Source organism: Arvicanthis niloticus, chromosome 6 (assembly GCF_011762505.2).
Source record: "Arvicanthis niloticus isolate mArvNil1 chromosome 6, mArvNil1.pat.X, whole genome shotgun sequence".
NCBI classification, from domain to species: Eukaryota; Metazoa; Chordata; class Mammalia; order Rodentia; family Muridae; genus Arvicanthis; species Arvicanthis niloticus.
The window spans coordinates 88854243-88879941 of record NC_047663.1 but is presented as its reverse complement, the minus strand read 5'-3'; the positions used below and the strand labels follow the sequence as shown (position 1 = coordinate 88879941).

Sequence of the window (25699 nt, the reverse complement as noted above, 5' to 3'; positions counted from 1 at the left end):
AAAATTAAGGAAAAATGGACCAGAGCTCAGTGGTAGAGTGCTTTGTCTAGCGTGAGCAATGACCTGAGTTTGATCACCCACTAACACACACACACACAAACACACACACACACACACACACACACCGCTATAGCTTTAAAACTCCTGTGTTTAAAGCTACATATTGGAGCCAGCTAGATGGTTCAATGGACATTGATGTTAAGCCTCACCACCTGAGTGCTATCCCTGGGCTCTACACTAACCCACTGCAAACACACTGCAATTCTGTCACCCTCCATCCCTCTCTCTATCTCTCCTTTCCTCCCTCCTTCCTCCCTCTCACACTCTTTCCCTGCCTTCCACTCCCTTCTCTGCATCTTTCTCTCATAGTAATACACAAATAAAATGTATTAAAAACGCTGTATATTGAAAGCCAAATTTTACTGAGTGAAATTAAGAAAATGCAAATAGAGCTAGAGAGATAGCTCGGTGGTTATGAGCACATTTTGCTCTTGCAGAAGTCTTGAGTTCAGTCCCCAGCACCCATGTCAGGCAGCTCCCAATCACCAATCACTTGTGACTTCAGTTCCAAGGGTTTGACAACCTCTTCTGGATTCTGAGTGTGTGTGTGTGTGTGTGTGTGTGTGTGTGTGTGTAAGTGTGTATATGTGTACATGGCATTTCAGATGAAAGATAATTGATATGCTAAGAAATGAGTCTTCAATTCATGGATATCTTTGTTTTAATTATTGTGATTTCCCTCAGGATATATTAATTTTATTTATTTGTGTGTTAGTGTCTGTATGTGTCTGCGTGTGGTGTGTGTCAGGTTTGTATTTGTGTCTAAGCAGTTCACTCATCTTACCCTTCCACTCTACTAGAGAGACTAAATAGCTATCTAGAATTTGGGGAGGACTTCAATTCCTACCTCACATCATCCACAGAAAGTAATTTGATATGAATCTTAGATGTAAATAGGAAAGAAAAGATGTAATATCTAAACCTAACAGAGAACTCCTGTTTGTAATATTCAATGAGGTCTTTCAAATATAACGTAAAGTAAAGTAGTAACCATCCAACCATTAAGAATATACTAAGAGGATCAAGTGATGTAACTCAGCAGGTAAAGACACTGGCTGGGCAAGCCTGCTGACATGAGTTCAGAACCCCCATAGAGATAAGAGAAGAGAAGCACCTCCACAAAATCATCCCCTGACCTCTACATGTGAACGATGCCAAGTGCATCCACACATTCACACACATATGCACATACACGTGCATGCACGTACACACACATGTACATACACATGCATGCACATGCACACACACAAAAGTGCACAGATGACTAGAATAGGCAGTTTACACAAAAATTTCCAAGTGGATAGTAAATGTAAGAAGTTGTTCAGCATTTCTAGTTGGGGGGAATGCACAGGAACCACAACACAATATCATACACTCACTGGAACCACTAAAATACAACAGGTGGGCGTGTCAAGTCTGGGCAAGATGTCAGGACTTGGGGGGAGGCAGACACTCACGGTCTACTCACAGGAGAGGAAACTCAGAAAAGAGGCATGACCTACTAACGTTAACTATGTGCATCATGTCTGCAAATGATTCCTCTTTGTCAGAAGTAAAAATTCCCACCCACAAAGTTGTCACTTGCAATTAACATCCCAAGACCTTTTTTTTCTTGTCATATGCGAATAAATCTTCCTTTACAAAATGAACTCACTTAGTCTTTTGCCTCCCATGTGATCAACAAGATCCATGCCTCTCCTAACTCATATCACATTCTTTCTACAAAGGTTCTATGCGTGTCAGTCTGAATGTCTCACTTCAGCTCCAGCTCCTGGAAGCACTTCTTCAATATCTCAAACATTCTTCCTCAGTGTCTTGATAACAGGATCCTAAAGCTACTACTAGCACCACCACAACCTCCTCCTGCCCTCCCCTCCTCCTTTTCCTCCTTCTCCCTTTCCTGTTCTTTCTTCTACTTTCTCTTCCTGTTCTCTTCTTGGCTTTTTGAGACAGCAATTCTTGCTATCTGGAACTCACTATGTAGACCAGGATTACTTTGAACTCAGAGAGATCCTCCTGCCTCTGCCTCCCAAGTTTTGACATCAAAGGTGTGCACCACTGTGCCCAGCCTAAAGCTTCTTGACATGAATTAAGAGAAAAACTTTTATGGGTATTGTCTCAACTCCATCTACCCTCTGCTTGTTCCCTCAGACGGCCCAGAGGCTAAGCATTTATACAAACCTATAGGGGTTCAGCACAGAGAGAAGTGGGTGTTGAGAGAGAGTGGCTATCACATACCTCTGTCTTGGCTGCCACCTGTGTGTGGCTCCAATACCTAGAAAACAACGCCCAGATGCCACAAACCAAAAAACTAAGTACAATAAGGCTGACATGGTCCGGCTGTGGGATAGCCAGCCTCCCCTCCACATTGGCTCCATCACTCAAGCCTCTCAACTGAAGGGTCTCTGTCTCCAGAATATGTATCTCCATATGACATCACAATCAGTACTTCAATGTAAGGCCAGTCATTGTGCACTCAGCTCAAGTCCTCTGCAAGAGCAGCCAGTGCTCTAACCAGTGAGCCATCTCTCCAGTCCCACTCCTCACATTGTATATAACTTCAGTATACTTATCAAGACCATGAGATTAAAATGGGAGCTGGAGGATCCAGAACTGAAGGGTATCCTTGGCTACATTGCAAATTCAAAGCCACCTTGAGCTGCGTAAACGCTATCTCAATAAAATGAAAACAGTAGTACATTTACTCTTAACTCCAGCCTTCACTAGCATCTCATATTTTCCCACCAGTGTTCAGGATCCAATCTAGAGCACCATGTTGCTGGAGACTCAACACAGAGTCCTCTGAGTCGTAAGCAAGTGTTCTATCAGTACAACCAAAAAAGAAAAGAAATCCCTACATTTGAGCCTCTGTGATGTTCTCTTTATGTTTAGACTGAGGTTCTATGTTTGGGGCGGGTAGGAATGGAGAAGACACAGCAGTGGCCCGCTCATCTTATTCCAGCACATCAAGAGGGACATGCTATCAATTTGTGACACTAGTGTCAAGCCCTTTGTAGAGCGTGCATGCTGCATCTCTCTATCTGACGTTACTATTTCCCTGTGTTCATACTTTGCTTCCACAAGTGTCCTATAAATCTAACTCCTGTTGGAGGTGTGGGCCTAGCATGATTAAGCCCCATCTCCTGGAGAAGCCATATAACACATACCTCTTGAAGTTCTTGAGTAAGAAAGATATGCCAGCCCTGTCTCCACTTTCTATTTGTTTATTTATATTTATTGGTGTGGATGCATGTATACTTCTTCTGTACTTTGTGTTATGCCTCAATGCTATCCTCCATTTTGTTGCTTTATTTTTTACAGCTTTATCTGTGTGAAGCTCTTCTTGCTGCTTGGTCTTTATACCTCATTATTGTAGGTATAAATGTTTTGTAGCCTATTTTTTCCCTTCCCTTCTCCCTCCTGCTCTGGCCCCTGCTTGCTCTGGCCCAAAGGTTTGTTTGTTTGTTTATTACTTATTATATGTAAGTACACTGTAGCTGGCTTCAGATACCCCATAAGAGGACATCAGATCTCATTACAGATGGTTGTGAACTACCATGTGGTTGCTGTGATTTGAACTCAGGACTTCTCAAAGAGCAGTCAGTGCTCTTGACTGCTTTTGCAGCCTATTTTAATAAATGTTCAACCTCTCCTCTTGCCGACTACACACCAGAGGTAATGGAAGAGAAAAGTTACTAGGATATGGGGGATGTGGATCTGTTTAGCAATAATTCTTTGGGAGTGAGCTCAATTTTCTTTGGCAGCAGTTCAGGCCTGTAACAAACACCAAATAGAAACTAGCAGCTGCAGTCCAGACCTCTTGGCAGGCAGACACCACACATGAACCAGCAGCTGTAGTTCAATCTTGAAGAAACTGCTAAGGGCTGGAGAGTGGCTCGGTGCCTCAGTGGTTAAGGGCACTAACTGCTCTTCTAGAGGTCCTGAGTTGAATTCCTAGCAACCACATGGTGTCTCACAACCATCTATAATCAGGTCTGATGCCCTCTTCTGGCATGTAGGCATACATGCAAGCAGAATACTGTGTACATAATAAAATTTAATAAGTAAATAAATCTAGAAGGAGAAGAAGGAGGAGGAGGAGGAGGAAGAGGAGGAGGAAGAAGAGGAGGAGGAGGAAGAGGAGGAAGAAGAGGAGGAAAAAGAAGAAAAGAGAGAGAGAAACTGCAAGGCTGGCTAACTGGCCCAAAGCAGGTCTGCAGAAGCAGTAAGAAGCCACAGGAAGTTCTGGTGAGTTTCTCTCAATGGTGTCATCACCACAAGCTGAGCTCAACAATGCTATGTATGAAAAATCAATATATAAATGTTGTTAGGGAAGAATAGCGAGGAATCAAAACAATGCTCAGTGCTCCTCGCTGACTGTCTGTGGGGTCACATTTATATTCCTTCATTGTGGGTCCTTTCCTGTGTCTGCTTCAAGAAAACCTTCTGTCACCTGTCTACTTTAGCAAGACATCCTTTCACCCGTGTGCCCCAAGAGAACATCATTTGACATAACTGACTTTCCAAAGAAACCAGAATTTTCCTCTTCACATCACTGTGGAGTCTGGCCACCCTATAAACAGAGCTCGTCTTTTTTGTCTCTCATTCTGTAGCCTTCAGAATTCTGTAGCTGAACAGAGACCCAATTCTTTGTCCCACGAGGGGAGTGTTTTATAATAGATTCTATATGCAAAGTTTGTTCTTGAAACACTAAGATTTAATCCACGTGTACAAACTGTTGGGAGCCATAATGGGACAAGCTAATAATGAGCAGATGACCATCCTGAAATGCTTGCCTCGGATTATTATATAATCTGCGATGAGTGTGCCCCATTAGCAAGGCTGTGGTGGACGTGATTTTAGGAAAGATTCCTGCTATTAATATGCTTTTCCCATTTATTATTATTATTATACATATGCTACTATCACTAAGCAATAGCACTCCCCTTTGTAGCAGATCTCTGCAGATCCACGAAGATGTACTGTCTTGTAGTGATGCTATATAGGCAAATAGATGACTTCTTAAGTCTTAATGATGATCCTATAAGAATTCCTAAAATTATATCAGTGATTATTAAGCTCTTTTATAATGGGACTGCTATTAAGTCCCTCAGGCATAGTCGAAACTGCAAAGAGAACTCTGCCAGTCTCCTGAGTGTTATCAGTTAATTGCCCAGAGAGAGATAGTAACTGGACCTTCTCCTGCTTAAAGCACATTCCAAGACGTCATAAAACCATTAGCCTAGGTTACTAGAGGGAATCCACAATTTATTATAGGTACCAGGACAGGAGAGAAAATATTGCCAGGGTTTATCTATACAAAACTTCACTAATTTCTTAAGTTATAGTTTCATACTTTCTGCGAACCTGTGGAGCTAGACAGGTGATGAATGTCTAGCTAGATAATTACTCCTAATGGATATTCATGTAAACATTCTGTGTTGTAAACTTCTATTTCAATTTATGACTTGAATTTTGGTGTGAACTTGTGATGAACTTTGTAACATGTGACCATGTACTCTGAAAAATGTATAAGTTCTGAGGACAAAGAGATGAGAGTCAGAATGGTGAGCTAGAATGGTCAGTTAGCATAGTGAGTTAGAATGAGTGAGTGAGTGAGTGAGTGAGTGAGTGAGTGAGTGAGTCAGTTAGTTAGTTAGGAGCCCTTTGTCTTTTCCTTTTCTTCTCCCCCTGCCTAGAATTTTTCTCCCTTAGGTTTTTTACTTTGTTAGAATCTCTTCTTCTTTCCCACTCAGGACCTTTCCACGTTTCCCCTCAGATAGCTTAATATACACTTAATAAACTCTATAGTCACTTAATAAACTCTATAGTAACTTTTCTAAAGTGTCTTTTTCTTCCTGCAACCCAGCAAGTTAGAGCCCAGCAGTTCCTGCTGAGATAGAACAAAGGCCACGTTGCCTAATCCTCTGCTGTTAGGCTACAGGTGTTAATCACCCTGGCCTGCAGTCTCTTACCCTCAGAAGTTTTTAGGATAGTATAAGGCTATTTACTTAACTCCTTGCTGGTCTTAAGGCTGGGATGCAAGCGCCAGTTTCTGGCCACAGGTTCGCTGACTGCAGGTCAGCTACAGTAGCATAGGGGCTGCCTCTGAGAAGAACCGGATGGTGGGAGGAGGAGAAGAAAGAAGAAGCAGCTGCATGTCTCTCCCCCCTTGTCCCCCCCCCCAAGCTGGGGGGGGGGCTCCCGGCACAAACCCTGCCTTGAGTTTAGATGGTACACTGGGCATTTTGCTGTCTGTGTTGGTTGAGTCCATGTATGAAGCCAGGTTGGTACTTTCACCCCAGTACCTGATTTAAACTGCCTTCTTTGGCCTTACAGACTCTTTAACATATATATTCAAGACCCATGCTAGCTGACCTAAGCTGTGAAAAAGAGCCACTGGCTGACCTGACAGCATGGTGACTTCAAATGTGCTCCTGTCCAACTGACTCCTACCCTAAGTCCTCTCAGTTTTGATCCTGCTACTGGGTATCCCAGAGATCATTTTCTTTTACCTTCTTTGGTCATAGAGTCTCTGGGTCAACCAGACCCTCCTGCCCCACCCCCCACTCCCAGTTTCAGCAAAACCATGGCCTATTCTCCAGTAGTTTTTGGCCCCTCAGATGTTTAGGTATGAAATAGGTAAAAGTTATCTGCCTCAGGCTTTATATAAGACTATTTATATAAAATATCCTATAAAAACTATTCAAGAAGGGGTTGGCATGTGCCTGTAGTCTCTGAGCTGGGGAAGCAGAGGCAGGAGGATTCCTGGGCTTGCTGCCCAGTCAGTCTAGGTTTAGGAAATGGCTTTGTCTCAAAAACTAAGGTGGAGAGCAACTGGAGAATATAACTGGGGTTGGCTTCTGACTTCCACACACAAGTGCATGTGGAGCTGCACACATATACACATGCACACAATGCACACACACATGCAAATAAAAAAAATAGTTCAAAAAGGGATGCAGTCCTGCCAGAGGTGGGATGATAAGGACAGTTGGGGATGATGTGTGAGTGGCTAGCTCAGTCTTTAAAGTCCTGCCACACTGAGCAATTCACAAACTCACTTACATCAGAAGATCCTCAGTTTTTGGGATTCCATAATTTGTAGCTATGTGTGTAAGCTTGTACTGGCTCTCTTGTCTCATTAATGCATTGCTCTATATGATGAATTTATTGTAGATTATTCACCAACTGACACTGCAGTTAATAGTATAAAGCTAATACCTCATTAGGGACCAACATGCTTCCCTCAGGTGGTAAGGAGCCATTCTTTAGGGAGAGTTTCAGGTGTATTTCCAAGAATGAGAAGCGGGTTTTAAAAGACTCTAAGATGGACTATAAGATGGTAGGGTTTTGCTTCATTTTTTTTGAGACAGGGTTTTTCTGTGTAGGCCTGGCTGTCCTGGAACTCACTCTGAAGACCAGGTTGGTTTCAAACTCAGAGATCTCCCTGCCTCTGCCTCCCAAGTGCTGGGATCAAAGGCATGCAGTGCTAGAATAGTTTTGATGTTTGGCTTCCAGCTAGAACATTGAGCTCGGATGCTGGCTTAGATGTGGGCTTTTTTTCTGAAGGTATTATTAACCTGATGCTTGGAGTTTGGGGACACACCACCCCATATGCTCCAAACCATATTTTTCTGGGATATAGTTGACCTCTAATCCTACTCTCTCACTGATCCTAGCTACTAGCCGAGGCCTTTTCTTCACATTCTGACAGATAATCCTTTTACTCTGTCTTTGTCTAGACCTCAGAAATGACCCTATTGAAGACTGGAGATCAACATTCTGGCAAGTGGCAAAGCAGATGCAGAAGATGCAGGAGAAGCAGGAAGTTTTCGTCCTCAATCCTGCCATGGGGTAGGGCCAGACTCCTTTCTCTACACAACTCTGGAAGCATATGGGAACTGCTTGTCACATCCTGGGAACCTTTGATCTCAAGCCTCTGCTTATCTTACTTAAATCCCCAAGGCATTTTCAGTGAAGTCCTGTTTTCTCTTTTACTTTCTCACCTTGGGATGCTTTTCTTTAATCTTTATTTCAACCCTGTTTCTCACATCAGCAACTAGGAAGCACTTGTGTGATCTGGAACTGTCTTGTTTAGAGCAGCTCTTTGGCCATGTATGCATGGACAGCCTTGACTAACCACGGCTAGGTCAGTCTCTTTTACAGATTCAAACACTGACTAGGGTTTTAAGAACAGTGATAGAGGCTCACTCCTGTGCCTTTTGATATCCTCTCCACACCACTACAGACCTTCTTAGCCTCGGAATTCCTGTTCTTTATTCTCTTCTGGGTCCTCTGCACACATCTCACTAGAACCATCTATCCCTACTTTTTCCCTACCCAAAACTTTTGCCTTCGGCCTACCATTGTCACCTTCCTCTTGATCTTCATGTGAGAGAGGAAGGGAAACTCTGTAGTATATATAGCTTGTTTTTGTTTCCTGTCTCCTTCCTCCTCACTCTATTGGTTGGCTTTCAGGTTTGCATGTTTGTTTGTTTCTTTAAAGGTTTATTTAAAAATTATTTTTAGGTGAGTGTGTGTATGTGTTGCATGTGAGTTCACGTGTCCATAGAGGCCAGAAGGGGGTGCAGATCCTGTGCCAGAGCAGTAAAGCACTGCTAACCACTGAGCCATCTCTCCAGGCCTCAGTCTTCTGTTTTTAATCACTGGTCATGCTATTCTCTTTGCTAGAATCTTTGTTTGACATGCTGTGCTATAAATCTGCACCATTTCGTGTCTGCTTCACTTGTCTGTATAAAGCATGATAAACTACCATAAAACATGATAGAGAAGGTTCTCAGAAAGAAGAGGATTCTCTGAAAACCCTTGACCCAACTGAGAAGAGACCTAGTCACTGGCTTCCTCCTAGAGAGTCTTGAATGCACCATGGAGGTGGCCAGGGGTGGCCCTTTCTTTCTCTTCTCCTTTCAGTTAAGCACACTCTAGCAACATAGTCAAGGCCACCAGTAAAACACGTGTTCAGGGATCATTAACCACAGTGAACATCTAGTGGGGCCCACCAAGTGCACCCATGCCTAGGAATCACCAATCACATTCCACACCCAAGGATCACCAATACCACTCCATGCTCAGGGGGTCATGAACTGGTGAACTGGTAGAGTCCTGGGTTGTCCTCTTTTTACCAATTCCTCCTAGTGTCTTGCCTCCTTAGCCAGAGGGGCTCAGCAGCTTGTCCTGAATGAAAGGTGGAAGTGCCAACAAGATTCTGCTGGAAACCTGCTACTAGCAGTCCATATGACCGTGTACCAGGGTATTGTGTCCTCTCAAAGGTAAGGAGGAAACAGACAAGTGGAGGATCAGATTCAAGCAGAGGTAACATGTAGGAGGAGATGGCAGGCTCAGATTCCAGAGGCAAGCTTTCAAGAGTCCTTTGACTTGAGAATGGCCCAGGTCATGCAGGCTAGAACTCACTCTGCTGTGACTTCCTCCCCTAACTGGGGGTTCCAGCCTATCTTCTAGGATGCTCAGACCCAACATCTTTTTGCCTTTTTCCCCTCACTGAAGCCGTTTTAACGTTTTATGAAACCATTTTATGAAAGGCAGTCTGGGTATCTTTCTCCCTCTTTCTTCCCCCATTTCCCTCTAGGAGGGACTAGTAAAACTTTTTTTAAATAGGCATTGTGACTATTTTTAAAATAGAGACAAATTCCAATTGTGCCCTAGGATAGGAAGGAGTACTAGGTGATTTTGGGGAAGCACCAGGCCCTCCCTGGGAGCAAATGAATTGTCTTCTAGATGCCTTCTGGAAGTCCTGAGGACATTTGAGCAGGCTCATCAGGTGACCTACAGTCAAAGCTCCAAAACTATCACCCTGATGAAACAAGCTGGCATCAGGTATGTGGCTGTGTGTATGTAGGGGACATCGAGAGGTGTGTTAACATGGCAGGACTGAGATGGGCCACATGTTGGAAGGTCTTGATTGTTTACTCCTGTGTTCCTCTGCCACCTCTTCTCATGGTGATCATGGCCTGGCTTCTGGCTCATTCTCAGCCTGGAGAAGAAAGGCCGTGTGCACTTGGCAGACCCTCGGTATCATCGCCATTATGGACAGAGTAGGGTGCATCCACACGTTTGGTGCTGGTGAGTCCTGAGTCCTGATGTGCTCCTGATTCCAAGTACCCCAGACAATTGATTCACTATTAAAACATTTTTCTGCAGACCCCTGAGTTCCCCAGTGTCTATCTTTCCTAGGTAAGTAGGCTCTTCCATCGAGCATTTCTTTCATTTGAGGCATCAAATTCCATGTGGGTCCTTGATCTCTCGGTTCCCATTCCAGTGCTTGTAATAGTCTCTCTCATAGATTAACACTCACCCCATATCCCACGTTCTGACATCATCAGAGCCCTTGAAGTCTAGAGCCTTCCTTTCTTCTAAAGTCCACCATTCCTTTCTCTCTGATCTTAAATTTCCCAGATTTCCAAGATATCCGTGGCTTTCTTATCTGTGATCACAGTGACATGTTTAACCAGAAGGATGAGCTCACCAACCAGGTTGGAAGAGGATAGGCCATGGGAAGTTGTAAAATTCACGAGTGTGCAGAGGGCAGTAGAGGAGTGGGACCTGGAGGTGGGGGACCATGAGAGGATCCTCAGTCCCAGGAAGGGACTGGTCAGGGGACATGGAGATCTGAAGCAGTGGAAGTGTGGAAGGCTCTGGGTTTACCTGGCTTTAGTCCACTAACCTGCTACATAACCTTTGGTAAAATGCTACTATTTTGAATCCTGACTCTTTTCAACTGAAACCAAAAGGGCTGTATTAGATGTCCCCTAAGGTCCCCTTTAATCTTCAAGTCTCTACTCTTGAGTGTCCTGATTCCTGATGGAAGGAACTCTCTTGTTTTTAAATCTTTTTTTTTTTTTTTTGTGGTTTTTTGAGACAGGGTTTCTCTGTATAGCCCTGGCTGTCCTGGAACTCACTCTGTAGTCCAGGCTGGCCTTGAACTCAGAAATCCACCTGCCTTCGCCTCTCAAGTGCTGGGATTAAAGGTGTGTGCCACCACTGCCCAGTGGGAAGGAACTCTCTTATCATTTTCTGTCCCAGGGACCCCAGTTCACCTTCTCCCAGGATGACTTCCTGACTTCCATCCTGCCATCCCTCAGGAAATTCATACCGTGGTCTTCATTTTTATCCTGGATGGTGAGCAGGAAGATGGGAGTGGTGGGGTGGTTTAGAAGAGCTGCCATTTTTCTGAGTCTTGGGGTGCCTTGTCAGAGGGAGGTGTCTTAGGGTATCCTATTGTCACGATAAGACACCATGACCAAAAGCAACTTGGGGAAGGAAGGGTTTATTTCATTTTACAGTGTATAAGTCTATCACAGAGGGAAGTTAGGGCAGGAACCGAAGCAGAAGCCATGGACAAGTGCAACTTAACTGTTATTCCCCATGGCTTCCCAGTCTGCTTTCTTATGGCACTCAGGACCACCAGCCCAGGGGTGGCACCACCCACTATGAACTGTGCCCATCAATCAATAAAGAAAACGCACCACAGGCTTGCCTACAAGCCAGTCTAGTGGGGACATTTTCTCACTAGAAGTTCCCTTTTGCCAAATGATTCTGGCTTGTGTCAAGTTGACATAAAACGATCCAGCACTGAAAAATCAAATGAGTGTCCTGTCAGGACCCTGGAGTGGCAGGAAGAACCATTTCATAGCCCAGCCTTTTATCTCCAATGTCTCCTATCCCATCCAGATACCTCACAGACGTACAGGCCCTGGCCAAAAGTGCAAGGGAGAAGAGCCAGAACATCCAGGCCCTGGTGCACAGCACTGTGGGGCAGTCCTTGCCAGTGAGTGTCTGGCACTGGGGAGAAGACCTAGGCGTAGTGCAGCCAGCCAGGCCTTCTGGAACAAACTGCTCTGTTCATCTTTCTCCTCAGGCCCCTCTAAAGAAACTTTCTCTCGCTCATCAGCATCACATGGCCATTTCTTTTCTTTGATTACGAAGGGAGCTACGTTCAGGTAGGCGGGGATGAGAAGGCAATGTTTCCTAAGAAGGAGAGGAGTCCAAAGCCCCCAAAGCCATAGGGATGGGGGAGGCCTGAATATTTTTTTAGGCTTCCCCTCTCCCCAAGCTGGGTAAATACTCCATTTATCAGGTCTCTAAAGAGAGTTGCCAAGGCAACAGGGTTCGATTCTTTCTAGGAATATACAGAAAGGGCAAGACAGGCCACCAACGGTTACACACTCAGTGTTTTTTGGGACAGGTTCATTGTTGACATTGAAGTCATTATCACCACACAAAAGCCTTTAAGGCAGTTTCTTTTGTGTGGTACACTATGCTGAACATAACCCAGATATTACCCCGATGGAGTCCTCCCTCAGTAGTGAAATTATAATCCGGGAGATGCACTGAAAGGAATCATAGAAACACTGAGCAGTTTGTATGCACTTTGCAGTTTGGCATGGAGTGCTCACCAGGAAATCTAGGTGTCAGTCCAGCTCGGGTGGCCCAAGAAAGAAAACAAATTTTTATCTCTGTACTTTACTGTTCTCACACAGGACCTGCCTGCCCTCCACAGGGCAGAAGCAGGGCCCAGAACAGGTCTGGGGGAGGTGTGGTCTTTCATCATTATTCAAATTGCTTCCTTCTGAAGCTTCTTCTAGACTTAATCAGATGAGGATCCACCACACCGCCTCACAGAACCTGGAGCTCTTACAGAAATGTCTCTCCACAGTGGGAGCTCCACTCTCCTTTGTCTTTTGTTCTAATAGTGTTTCAGTGTTCTGTCTCTACTTCTTAGCCTGCTTCTCACATTCACAGTCTCCTCTGACATCACCTGTTTTGGGAGAAATCTTCTCTGATTAACTTTACATTGTTTTGGCTCTCCATATTATATTCTTCTCCAAGCTAACACAATCATGATCCCTAATACAAATACAGCCCTTTATACCCTGGTGAATATTTTATATCATTTATCTCAGTTCTGATAGCAATCTCCTAAAGCATGTGTGTACATTTTTGCCATCTCCCCGGCCCCTTATTTCTGCTTTTAATGTAGTGACATTTTATTTAGATTTTTGTCTGTATCCCAATCTATTAGGTTTTTCCCCCCTTGATTTCTTTTAATCTTTTACTTGATGCTGGTTTCATCTGTCCACATGTGATTGTCTGAAAGAAGGTTTCTGCTGAAGTCTGGCTCCAGCAGGATTCAGGTCCCAAAGAAGAGGTGTGGGGTTGGTGAGGGAAAGAGACTGACATTACCTGGTGTGAATCAGGGTAGCTGGTGGTTATTGAACAACAGGACACACTGTTTTTAGTCTATGATTGCATAATAGCTCAGCCATTAGCGATCTTGAAAGCAGGCTTAATGATAACAAGAAATATATGAACTTTTCACAGATTGTTTTTAACCTATTTTAGCTCTATTTTTTTTAACATCCAGAATGAATGAGGTCATTAACTTTAATGGTTCTTTAAGGTTCAGCAACCCTGCCACATGCCCTTCGCACATCCTTCTGCAAGGTCTCAGCCTTTGTGGTCTGGAAGTACCACATCTAGTCGTGTGAAACAAACCCATGAGACCAATTTTCATTCCTCCAGGGGCATGATGCACTGTTTGTACCAGGAAGCACAACAAGCATTGAGCCATTTCCTAATTGTGCTCCTGTGTGCCTTGGTCTTACAGTGTGGGCCCGTTCTCCTCCTAAGATCCCCAAAGGGAATGTCCTGACATCTTCCTCTGTCTCCATTGTGCCGTACCATCCTAATTCCTTCAATGTATGCTCCTGTATATGTCAGAGAAGGATCAAGCCAGTCTAACTTTAGCAGAATCTGCTTCTTGTGGGGCGTATCAGGTCTTGCCACTCATTCTGTAGACCTAGGCCCACTGCTTCTCTCCATCGTACGCTTTCATCCTTAGGACCAGGTGTATGTAAGAGTTTCTGGCACCAGCTTTCAGTTAACAACTCTGCAGCTTCTCTATTCTTGGTGCAAACAGGAACACAATGGGGGTTCTTGTGCAGGAGTAGGCAGAGTTACCATGCTATGTGAGTCCACTTGTGGGTGGCAGAGATTTGTTTCTGAAGATTTATTTTGTTTAGCAAGACTGCTATTGTATACATTCATATCCTTTACCAAAGCCAATACAAAATGTCCCAAAGAAAAAAGGCATAAGGAAACTCCCATAATGCATAGCGAGAGTCATCAAAAACGAAAGTCAAAGGCTGCTGGAGAACGGTGATCTGTGACATCCACCTGCTGGAACCTGGTGAAGCAGCAGTGGTCACTGAGATTTCCATTGGACTTGGTCCTATTATGTCTTCTGCTGCTGTGATAAAACCCTGACCATAACCAACTTGGAAAGGAAAATTTATTCCATCTGTCACTTTACAACCCATCGTTTCAGAGAGTCAGGGCAGGAGCTCAAGCAGGAAGCAGGTGCAAAGGCAGGGACCATGGAGGAAAGCTGCTTCCTGGCTTATTCTCCATGGCTTGCTCAATCTCCCTTCTTTTTACATTTTCTAATACATTCATATTCTCTCTCTCTCTCTCTCTCTCTCTCTCTCTCTCTCTCTCTCTCTCTCTCTCTGTGTGTGTGTGTGTCTTTGAAGGAGTCTTTGAAGGAGTCAACTCTCTTCCTCCTTGTGGACCCAAGGGATTGACTTTAAGTTGTTAGTACCTCTATCCACTGAACGATCTCACCAGCCCTCAGCTTGCTTTCTTGTACAACCCACAATCACTTGCTAAGGGTTGGTACTACCCAGAGTGGGCTATGCCCCACACATCAATCATCAACTAGGAAAATGTCCTTCTGACCTGCCCACCAGCCAGTATGATCAAGGCCATTCCTCACTTAAGGTTTCCTCTTCCCACAGGACTCTAGCTTGGGTCGAGTTTACAACACCCAGCTCAGATTTGTTGCTTTCATAGTAGAAATAATTTTGATACTGTAATGGTCTTCACCCTTCACGTGAAACATTGTGCCCTATTCACCGGCCCTTCTCTGTCACATTTCCTTCATTCCATTCTTTTTCCTAGACCACGTGACAGGTAAGTGAGGCTGTCTTATACTTTACACTATGCCAGGCAGAGAGGCACATCCTGCAATCTCATCATCTGGGGGCAAAAGCAGAATCAGGCAGAGTTCAAGGCCATCTCTAGATACATAAAGAGTTTGAGGTTACTCTGGATTACAGGAGACCCTGTCCCCTAAAAAGAAACAAAAAACCCAAAACCAAAACTTCACACCAATTACTTAAGAATATGTCCCTCAAGGGCGAGGACATTTGCCTCTATAAGTATAATACAATTATCCACTCTGGGATGACAGTTAATCTGATACCATTTCCTAACTTCAGACTTCCTGAGTTATCCTTGGGGAAGCTGTTTTTATTTTCCAGATCTAGATCCCAATCAAAGATAACCTACAGATTGTAGTCACTAGGTCTCTCCTCTCTTCCAGTCTTCAGTCTTTTTCTTTTTTTCCTTGTCTCTTATGACACTGAGGTTTTTAGAAGTCTAGGCAAATCTTTTTCTGGAATGTACCTCCCATTTCCAGAATGTATGAAGGTGCTGTGTTGTCTTTCCCTCATGTTCAGGTGTTTTCCTTTTGGAGGAGACTAGCGTGTCACACCAGGAGTCACCTGGCATGTGTGTCTCATCCTTCGCGAGGCCATGGTGGCATTCAGCAGTGGTGATGGCTGCCTGCGTCTCTCTGTGTCCTGTCACCCAGCCATCCTTACCCACTGCTTCCGCATGTGCTGCTGTTTTCCGCTTGACTCAGTTTTTCCCAAGGAGACTCTCAACCGATGATTTTTCTATTTCTAGCTCTCTTCCCCTTATACATTCATCAACGGGCATTCTTTTCTAAGGAGCATCTGATTAACTCCCCACCCTAATGGTATTTGTTTAATGTCATTATGGACTCATAAATTTTTTGTTGTCGTTAAATATTTAGATTTTTTTATTTTTTGAGGCAGAGATTCTGTGTAGCCAAAGCTGGACTAGAACTATTATAAAGCACAGACTGGCCTTGAACTCATAACTCTCCTACCTCAGCCTCCAGATTACTGGGATTGCAGACATCCACCACCGTGTATGGCTTAGATGTATTTTAATATATTTTTAAATTTTTATTTCATTTTATTTTACTTTTTATATGTATGCATGTGTGTGCCTGCTTGTCTGAATACACACCATGTGTGTGCAGTGCTGTGATGTGAATACACACCATGTGTGTGCCTGCTGTGATGTGAATACACACCATGTGTGTGCAGTGCTGTGGACCAGAGGAGGGTATTGGATCTCCTGGAACTGATGTTACAGGTGATTGTGAACCTCCCAGTGTAGGTGCTGGGAATCTAGCTCAGATCCAGAGCCAGAGTGGCAAGAGCTCTTCACAACCAGCCATCTCTCCAGCCCCTCAATACCCACACTTTATTCCCTGCACCCTGCTACCAACTTTTTTTTGAGACAGGGTTTCTCTGAGTCACTCTGGCTGCCCTTAAATTCACTTTGTAGACGAGGCTGGCCTCACTCTCACAGAGATCTGCCCACCCAAAGGCAGGAACAAAGGTATGTTCCAACATGCCCAACTTCCCCTAATATGTTCTCTCTCTCTCTCTCTCTCTCTCTCTCTCTCTCTCTCTCTCTCTCTCTCTCACATTTTTTAATTCTCTTATATATTAAATTTCCACCTCAGTTTTCCCTCCCTCTTTTCTGCTCAGTCCCTCTCCCTTCCCCCAGATCCATTCCTCTTCTGTTTCCCTTAAGAAAAAGACAGGCGTCCCAGGGATATGAACCAAACACAGCACATCAAGTTACAGTAAGACTAGACCCATCCGCTCCTATTAAAAACAGACAAGGCAGCTCAGTAGGAGGAAAAGCCCTAGAGCAGGCAAGAGCCAGAGACAGCCCTGCCCCCACTGGATGGAGTTGAATATATTCTCTTAATACTTACTTTTCATTGAAGCCTCAGAACCAGAGCTTCTTCAAGTTGGCTTCCTCGAACCTGGTCATAGCCACACTTAAACATACTTCCAGTGTTTCTTTTTGAAAAACACAAAACAAACAAAGAAAAACCACTCCATACTTCTGGGCAAAGGGTGGCAGACATTTTACATCTCGTGTGTTTGCATACCATCTTCTGAATATTACTCCACTGCAGTGCCCAGGTCTCTTCTTCGCTGTGGATGTACCTATGTGATAGTTTATCTAGCCAATCTCTTAATTGGGACATTTGCTTATTTTCAACATTTTGCTATTGCCAATAATGATGCAATGTGTTGAAGAATGAAAAACTATAAAAGATCATTTTATAAAATATATACAGGCTTTTCTTTAGGCTTTTCTTTAAAGGACATGAACATTTTCTCTCTGAAACGAGCCAAGAATGTAGATCGGCCAGTTCCAGAACTGGTTGACCACAAAGAAGGGATATAAGTCATCTGGGTGGTTCCGGGAAATAGTTAACCATAAAGTGAATGGTAGGGCAAGGCCACATTCTTAAAGGAACTGGGTGTACAAGGTGTTTTCCACATGACCCTGACTAATATGGGTTGGGTCTCTGAAACTTTTCACTTTTTTTATGTTATGTTTCCTTGGTTACCCTTTCACCCCCTCCCCCGTTTGTGAGCTCCTATATAAGACCGCCCCTGACCAGGTGGTCTTGTCAATTCCTCTGCCCCTGCATGGGTTATGGACTGACCAGCAGTCGACTGATTAAAGACTATGCTGCCTCATGCTGCTTGCATCCAGTTTTGGTGTCTTGTGAGTTTTTGGGTGGTCATGACATCCTGAGACTTGAGTGAGGGTCTCCCCTGAGTGAGGGTCTTCAGTGTATGCATGTATCCAAGTGTTTCTTTGAGATAAATACCGGGAAATGTTAGATTGTTGTCAAAGGGAAATGCCAATGTCACTTTGTTACATGCTGTACATTTTTCTTTCCTAGGCTCTGTGCTGTTTTTCCTTTTCCATAGTGGCTGTTTAGAGAATGCTGGCTCCATGCAGCCTCCCAGAGACTTTTTTTTTCATGATAAATTCAAAGCAATTCTTTATTTTTCAGGTTTTTTGCAGGAGCTAATTCACTTTAAAGGGTAGAAAATTGTAACAGTGTACATATCCAGTCCAATTCAAACAAAACTTACTTAGATCAAGCATTTCATAATCATTAAGGGCCTAATGACAAATACGTCACTAGCCGACAAAGATATCTATTAAAGCCATTAAGACTGGCTGAAAATGGATAATTCTCACACTTTTACAATAACTCTAAAGTCCTAAAATGTTTAACTATATTAAACATACGCCAGAGGTCTAAATTAATGATATGTTGATAGTGATGTGAGACTGCATCTATTGATTTTTCTCTATGTGTGTCTCTGTTACTAAGTCAGAAAAGTATTTTTTCCATTTTTTATGAGTTTAATTTTTTTTTTACTTATACACTTTCCATCCCCTCACTGCCCCCTCCTACTCACCCCCTCCTACAATCCTTTCCCTTCCTCTTCTCCCCTGATCAGGTGATCTCCCAGAGACTTTTGTCTAGCTTCTGAATTTTGTCAACTTGATCAACAAGAAAGTTAATTCCTGTGTGATTTTCACATGTGTTACAGTATTTATTGACATTTTGAAGCAGTGGAATAGCACCCAGGCCTTCGCACACACTAGGCAAATGCTCTGCCACTGAGCCACATCCCAGCCTGTATCTCTATTACGTGAGAAGCAGAGCCTTTGTGTTCCTCTCTGCTCCCTCTGCTCTCCCCCACCTCTTTCTCTGCTCTCTTCTGCTTCCCCTCCTGCTTTACCTTTTCTTTCAGTTGTCCTGGAATCCCCTTTGTAAGAGTGTCAAATCCGTAATGATCCTTTCTGCCTCCAGAGTGCTGGGATTACAGATGTCAGCCACTATGCCCAGCTTTTGCTCCTTTTTCTAACAGACTTTTAAATCTTTTCTGACCCTTGACCTTGAGGTCTTCATAAAGCTGTTAATGTTCTATTTCTCACAGATGTTGTAAATATATTCTTTTGGCTTTAATCTGCAAAAGAAGAGCCTGCTTTAATTTGCCTGAGGTTGAATCTGCTATTCTCTGTTACCATTTGTGTCTTTAAGCACAGAAAGCTCCCCACACCAATGCTGGTGTGGCACCTGTGTGTTTTCTTTTGCAATTCTTAGGAATTTTGTTTACTCTTGTGTATGCAGTAAGGCATGAATCCATTTATATTTTCCCAAGGAACTATCTAATTTTCTTATTTAATTTTCTATTGCTATGACTAAGGCAACTTATAAAAGACAGCATTCAATTGGAGGCCTGTTTCAGACGGTGAGTCTATGACCATCATAGTACGGACCAAGTCAACAGGCAGACTGGCATGGTGTTGTACCAGTAGCTGAGAGATTATATGTTGAAACAACCATGAAACACAGAGAGTTAACTGGGAATGGTGTGGGATTTTGAAACCTCAAAGCCCACACCACTGCCAGTGACACATCTCCTCCAACAAAGCCACACCTCCTAATCCATCCCAAACAGTTCCATATTCAGATATATAAGCCTATGGAGGTTATTCTCTCCAAACAACCACAACAGTTGTCTCAGTTTCATTTTTAAGTCTAGCTTGAGTGATTTAGGAGGTTACATGTGCCATATAACAATACAGTGAATTTGCATGTATTTTTGTAATGTGAGAGGCATTCTGGCTTGTTTTCTTTCTTTCCTTCCTTCTTTCCTTCCTTCTTTCCTTCCTTCCTTCCTAACTTCCTTTCTTCTTTCTTTCTTTTTTTTTCAACACAAGTTTGTAGCTTTGGCTGTCTTGGAATTTGCTCTGTAGACCAGGCTTGCCTTGAACTCAGAAGAAATCTGCCTACCTCTGCCTCCAAGATGCTGGGATTTAACGTGTGTGCCGCTGCAACTCAGCACATTCTGGATTTTCTATTTGGTTTCACTGGTCTGTCCTTTGGTGTGCTAATGCCATGAGCTTAATTATAGAGAGCTTTTGGCATGTTTAATATTTAGAAGATCCAGTCCTCCATTAAATATTAAGGACCTTCCTAGCTATAATTGCAGATTTATTTTTCTATTTGAACTTTAAAGTCAGTCATGTAAACTTTAACTTTGTCAGTGATACTTATGGGATAAATGGCTAATAATATACCTCAGATTTAATTGGCTTCTTTCCTACGGGCAGTGTGATAAATGGCATATAGCATCTGTCTCAGTTAGGGTTTCTGTTGCTGTGATAAAAACACCATAACCATAGCAGCATCAGAGAGAAGCGTTTATCGAGTCTCACAACTCACAGGTCAAACTCCATCAGTGAGGGACACCAGAGCAGAAACTAAAGAGAAGTCATAGAGAGTGCAGGTCACTGGCTTGCTCTCCATGGTCTGCAAAGTTTGCTTTCTTCTGTGCCCAGGACAACTTGCCCAGGGGTGGCACTTGACACAGGAGGGACCTTTCATGTCAATCATTAATCAAGAGCAGGCCCCACAGACAAGGCACTCCCTTTTCGTAAATAACACTATGTGCAGTTGACAGAGAACCAACCAATCTGATTGTTCTCTCACTCAATGACTGTGTCATGTACTTGTTAAATGTTTCAGTAATGGCCCAGTGAGATGGCTCGGTGGGTAAAAACACTTGCTGCATAAGCCTGGAAATCCGAGTTCAATCCCTGCCATTCATGTGATGATGATGATGATGATGATGATGATGATGATGATAAACTTACTATGTCTAGGTATGTTGCTGCACTTGGGAGGCTGAGACCAGACTGGACCACACAGTGAGCCTCTGATTCAAAAACAAAAAACAAAGGGGCGGGGACATAAAATGGCTCAGTGAGTAAAGGTGCTTGCCACCAAATCCGATGATCTGAGTTCAATCCCTAGTACCTAAGTGATAGAAGGAGAGACTGAACTCCCCTTGGTTGTCTTCTGACTTCCATGTGCACTCTGTGTCACACAGTCATGCACACAGATAAACACAATAAAAAGAAAATGTTTTAAAAATGAACAAATAGTTTCGAGCACACACTCTTGCAAGGGTTTCTATGACAATTTCGTACCATCAGAAGGACTGAGACTCTGGAGTAGAGTTAGGTACCACCTCTGCCTTCAGGGAGACTAGTAAATAAGTGCCTCCTCCCACATCATGGGATCTATGGACCCTCCAAGGGTCAAATGAAAATGTGGGGCTGGAGAGATGCCCTAGCAGTTATGAGCACTTCTTGCTCTTCCAGAAGACCCAGGTTCAATTGGTAGCACCCACCAGGTAGATAACAACTCTCAGTAACCTCAATTCCAAATAATCTGATACCCTCTTCTGTCCTCCAAGTTCACAACATGCATTTGGTACACAGACACATACACACATACACATTAAAACAATAATTTGTTTTTAAAAATAAATTAGATAAACATGAAAATGTCTAAGAGAAAGACCAAACCCACAATTGCCTAATTAAAGCAAGTTTTATTAAATACTGGCCAGGAAGATGGACACTAGCTCCATCCATACCCAGGGTTCCCAGAGATGGTGTTGAAATTTGCTAATCAGGTGTGTATAAAGGCAAAACCCACAGGGCTGTGTACATCCTGCCTTCAGCCAATCAGGGACAAGCACACATTCTGATTCATGACTACATACCTGCCACCTATGTGTGATCAAGCACATCCTACTCAGTTGGGGCAAAGCACCCTTGTTTACTGAAGTGAAAATAGGTAGCTTCTTATCTTACAAAACAGCCCCAGCATTTCAGGAAAGTATCTGTCCTGGGCAACTAGGGCTTATGGGTAAGTTTAGCCCTCACAAGAATAAAATAAAAATTTAAAAAGATTGTTAAAACCTTGTGTCATCAAACAAATGATCTGCTTTTTGGTGTCTGATTTCCTACCACAGGCAGCTCTCACCCTGTTTCTTTCTCAGCCTCTAACTTCCAGTGTACCCGAATGTTTGCATTTTAGAAGTTCCTGTCTGAGGTGGTGAGTTAAGCACCAAGTAGGTGTTGAATACAGTGAGTACTGGGGCCCATGTGCTGCTGGGAAAGATCCTACAGAACCACATGCTGGACCTCCGCATCACCAACTCCAAACTCTTCTGGAGGGCACTGGCCATGTTGCAGGTCAGAGCGTGATGGGAGGCAACCAAACCTAGATGGCCACAGAAAGTATTTTTTGCAAAGTTGGGAAGGGGTGTAGGGCCAAGGTCTATTTTTTTCACAGAAATATCTTTCTCAGGCATAGTCTCTGATTTGCATGTGTTTTTACACACAGGTACATTGAGGGAATCCTTGCAGGTGTCATATAGGGACACAAACCACAGGAATAGATAAGAATGAAAACCAGTATAGACTGGCATTGTCAACCTGGATCAGACTTCAGGGAGTCTAATGCAAGTGGTTCATTGTGTGCATATTTAAAACACCGTACATTTTCAGAAAAGGTTTCCAGGCAACAGTCAGCCCAGTTCTAGGTGCACAATAAAACTTAAGGTGTGACTACATAAAACTCCTTAATAAAGTACACATGACCATGAGGGTAGGTTCTATAGCTAAAAGGCTTAGAATCTAGTGTGGTCTCTGACTGAGCATAGAAGTCAGCAGGCCATAAAGTACAGGTGACATCCTCCCTAAGGATGGTAATGGTCTAGGGAGGAAAGAGTCTGTGATAAACATTCTGGGGAATTTGGGTGAGGTCTGTCTCTATAGCAAAAGGTAAGAAAGGTCTGCCTCCACAGAGGAGCAAAAGGTCACCAGGTTGATCACAAAATCCACTCTCAGCTTTCTGGATGGAATGCAGGTACTTGATCTTTATCTCCTTCATTGAGGAGATAAAGGCACATGATTGACATTCCTGGTTCCCTTAGAGCCTTGGGTGAGTACAAGAACCTCCGTGTCCCTGACCAGTAGTGAGTGTGAAACTATAACCTCCAGGTCACATTGTTTACGTGTCAAGGATGCAACAGAAACCCAACTCTTAGCCAGGCAGTGGTGGTGCATGCCTATAATCTCCAGAGGCAGAGGCAGAGTTGCAAAGGGACAGAGGAGAGGCAGAGGAGAGGCAGAGGAGAGGCAGAGGAGAGGCAGAGGAGAGGCAGAGAGATAGAGAGGCAGAGGAGGCTTGAGGCAGAGGCAGGCTGATCTCTGAGTTCCAGGACAGCCAGGACTACACAGAGAAGACCTGTCTCAAAACAAAACAAAAACAAAGACAAATGAAGCAAAAAAGAAACCCAACTTGTATTCCTCTAAGCTAAAGTGTTCTTTTAACATCCTGGCAATTAGCAACCCCAGTGGGAAGGAGTCTCTCTGTCCCTGGTGACTTGGAGAGAGCCTGGCAGAGGGCTCCTATTGGCTTGTCTTGGGTTATATGCACAACCTTGAACCAATCACTGTCCTCCAGGGGAAAGGATGCTCTGCCCACCTGCTTTATGTCAAGCCGACTTTGGGGTGGGATGGAGATGGGCTTGATTTTATCTTATGGCCCCCAGAACAAAGACTAACTATTATACAGGGGAAAAGAAAGGAGCTAATGCCAGAAAGGTGTGAGGATGTCTACTGACAAGAGAGCATGGTGGATGGCTTTAAAGTTTGCTTGCTATCCTTGATCATTGACCTATAGTGTTGTTGGGACCCAGTTGTAAATCTCACCAGTTTTCCATTCATTATGGGCAGCTGATGGGTTACCACCAACTCCTTTAACCCAGTTTTTCTATATACCTCATGATTATGGGACAAATTTCCCATAGTGTCTTCAGTCTTCAGGATTACAGCTCTCACTTTCTTATGTCTTTCCCTTCTCCCAGGGCACTATTCTCAGTTCTCCTAGGCATCTACCCTGACTCTGACCTCATTGCTTTGTCCACAGAGGTTCTCTGGACAATCCAAGGATCACTGCATTGAGAGCCTTCTTCAAGTGAGCCATTTTCTTTCCTCAATCACTGTCGGATGATGTCTGTGCTGCCCTCATCCTCTACCATGTCCAGGCTGCTCACGAGAAGGAAAAGGTACTTTCCCCTGCTGGCTGTTCAACAAACACTTTCTGAGGATCTTAAGCATCTTTGGAACCTTGTGTGACACTGTGTTTACAAAGCTCCGAGATACCCTGCCACATGGAGTTCCCATTTGGAGGGGTGGATGGATGGGGTAGGAACGGGGTGAAGAGGTATGACTGTGACAGAAGCTACAGAGGCAAAAAAGATACCAAAGGGTCTTCTGTTTTGCCTTGGAGTGGTGTTAAGAGCAAGAGAAGGGCTCATTGCACAGGAGTTTTCCATCTTTGGGGGCAGTTTTTCACTACTCTTGACCCCATCTCTTTCTAGTCCGATTAACAACCTCCTATACTTGATTCCAACCTAACCCCTGTACTCAGTTCTTTAGCTCCTCCAGGGTTCTTCCTCAAATGGCCATACCTTTTCTTCAGTTTTCCATGATCTTTCCCTCAGGTGATCCCCACAGCCTTGCTGAGCCTCCTACTCCGGTGCTCCATCACTGAGGCTGAGGCACATCTGGCTGCAGCTTCTTCAGTCTGTGAGGTTGTTAGAAGCGTCCTCTCTGGGCCAGGTCAGAAGGGCAGCACTCAAACCCTTGGAGAACCTACCGCCTGTGGTGCCCTGAATTGATTTTCTGAGACCATGCAGGGGCAGAGTCCCCCTCCAGTTCCCAGGGGACCTTGTGCCAACAATACACATTGTGGGAACAATCTCCGTTTCAGGTGAGTGTGGCACTCACTAACAGGGCAGAATTGGGAAAGAATCCTGTTTTCAGCCAGATAATTTTTATTTTTACTGGTGTCTTCTGATCTCAGAAATAAAATTGTCTTGTTGTGGAACCTAACCTTGCAAAAAATCAGTAATCAGACTCACTACACACAAACAAGGGAAGCAGGGGCTTCAGGTATTCTCAGCTAGAGAGAAGTTGTGTTTCAGATGTCATTTGAGAGAGAAAGACAATGCCAATTAGACAAGGTCCTTGGGGACTAGGATGAGTGCCACATCCACTCAGAGACCAGTGAGCAGGGACGTTGGCTACATCTTCCCCCTGTGTTTGCAAGAAAGAATATAAGGAATCCTACTCTGGGGGTGCCGGGCACCCTTTGGTGGTAGAACCCAACAAACACTAGAAAGTTGTTGGCACTGCTTTAGACTGAAGCTGTCATGGGTTTCGATAAATCAAAGAACCAGGATTCATCCCAAGTCCAGTCTTCAGGTGCCTGCAGCCAAGGCTCTCACTGTTGAGGTCTGGCTCCCCCTTCTGGCAGAGAAAGAGCCAATTAATAGATGCCTCCAGAAACTCCCCCATGCAGAGAGTTATGGAAACTTTTAGTGGCTAGAGTTATTTTGAGATATGACAGGGAGGTCAAGAATCAAGGAGAGTTGTGGAACAAAAGAGGTTAAAGTACGTCAGATAAAATTTGAGAATGTCTTCAGGCTTACAATGGTTATGCAGAGTGAGTAACAGAGACTTAAGGCTTACGTCTGGGGATTCTGGGCTCTAGGAAGAGCTATGGAAGTTCAGAAATGACTTAGAATTTCATGTCTGCACTCCTCTCCCTTCACGTGGGAGGGCACAGCAGGCACTCTGTGGGGCAGGATGTGTATCGGCTACATAGCAAGATTGCTCTCCTTCTCAAAGAACTATTCAGAGACAAATGGGCTACAGCTTGCCTCTGAATAGCCAGCACTAT

General features: G+C 43.9%; 1 pseudogene; it reads left to right on the top strand.

Moving 5' to 3' along the window:
• The first annotated feature begins 7300 nt into the window (after window positions 1-7300).
• Window positions 7301-24635, top strand: LOC117710353 (glucokinase regulatory protein-like; annotated as a pseudogene).
• Window positions 24636-25699: the final 1064 nt, after the last annotated feature.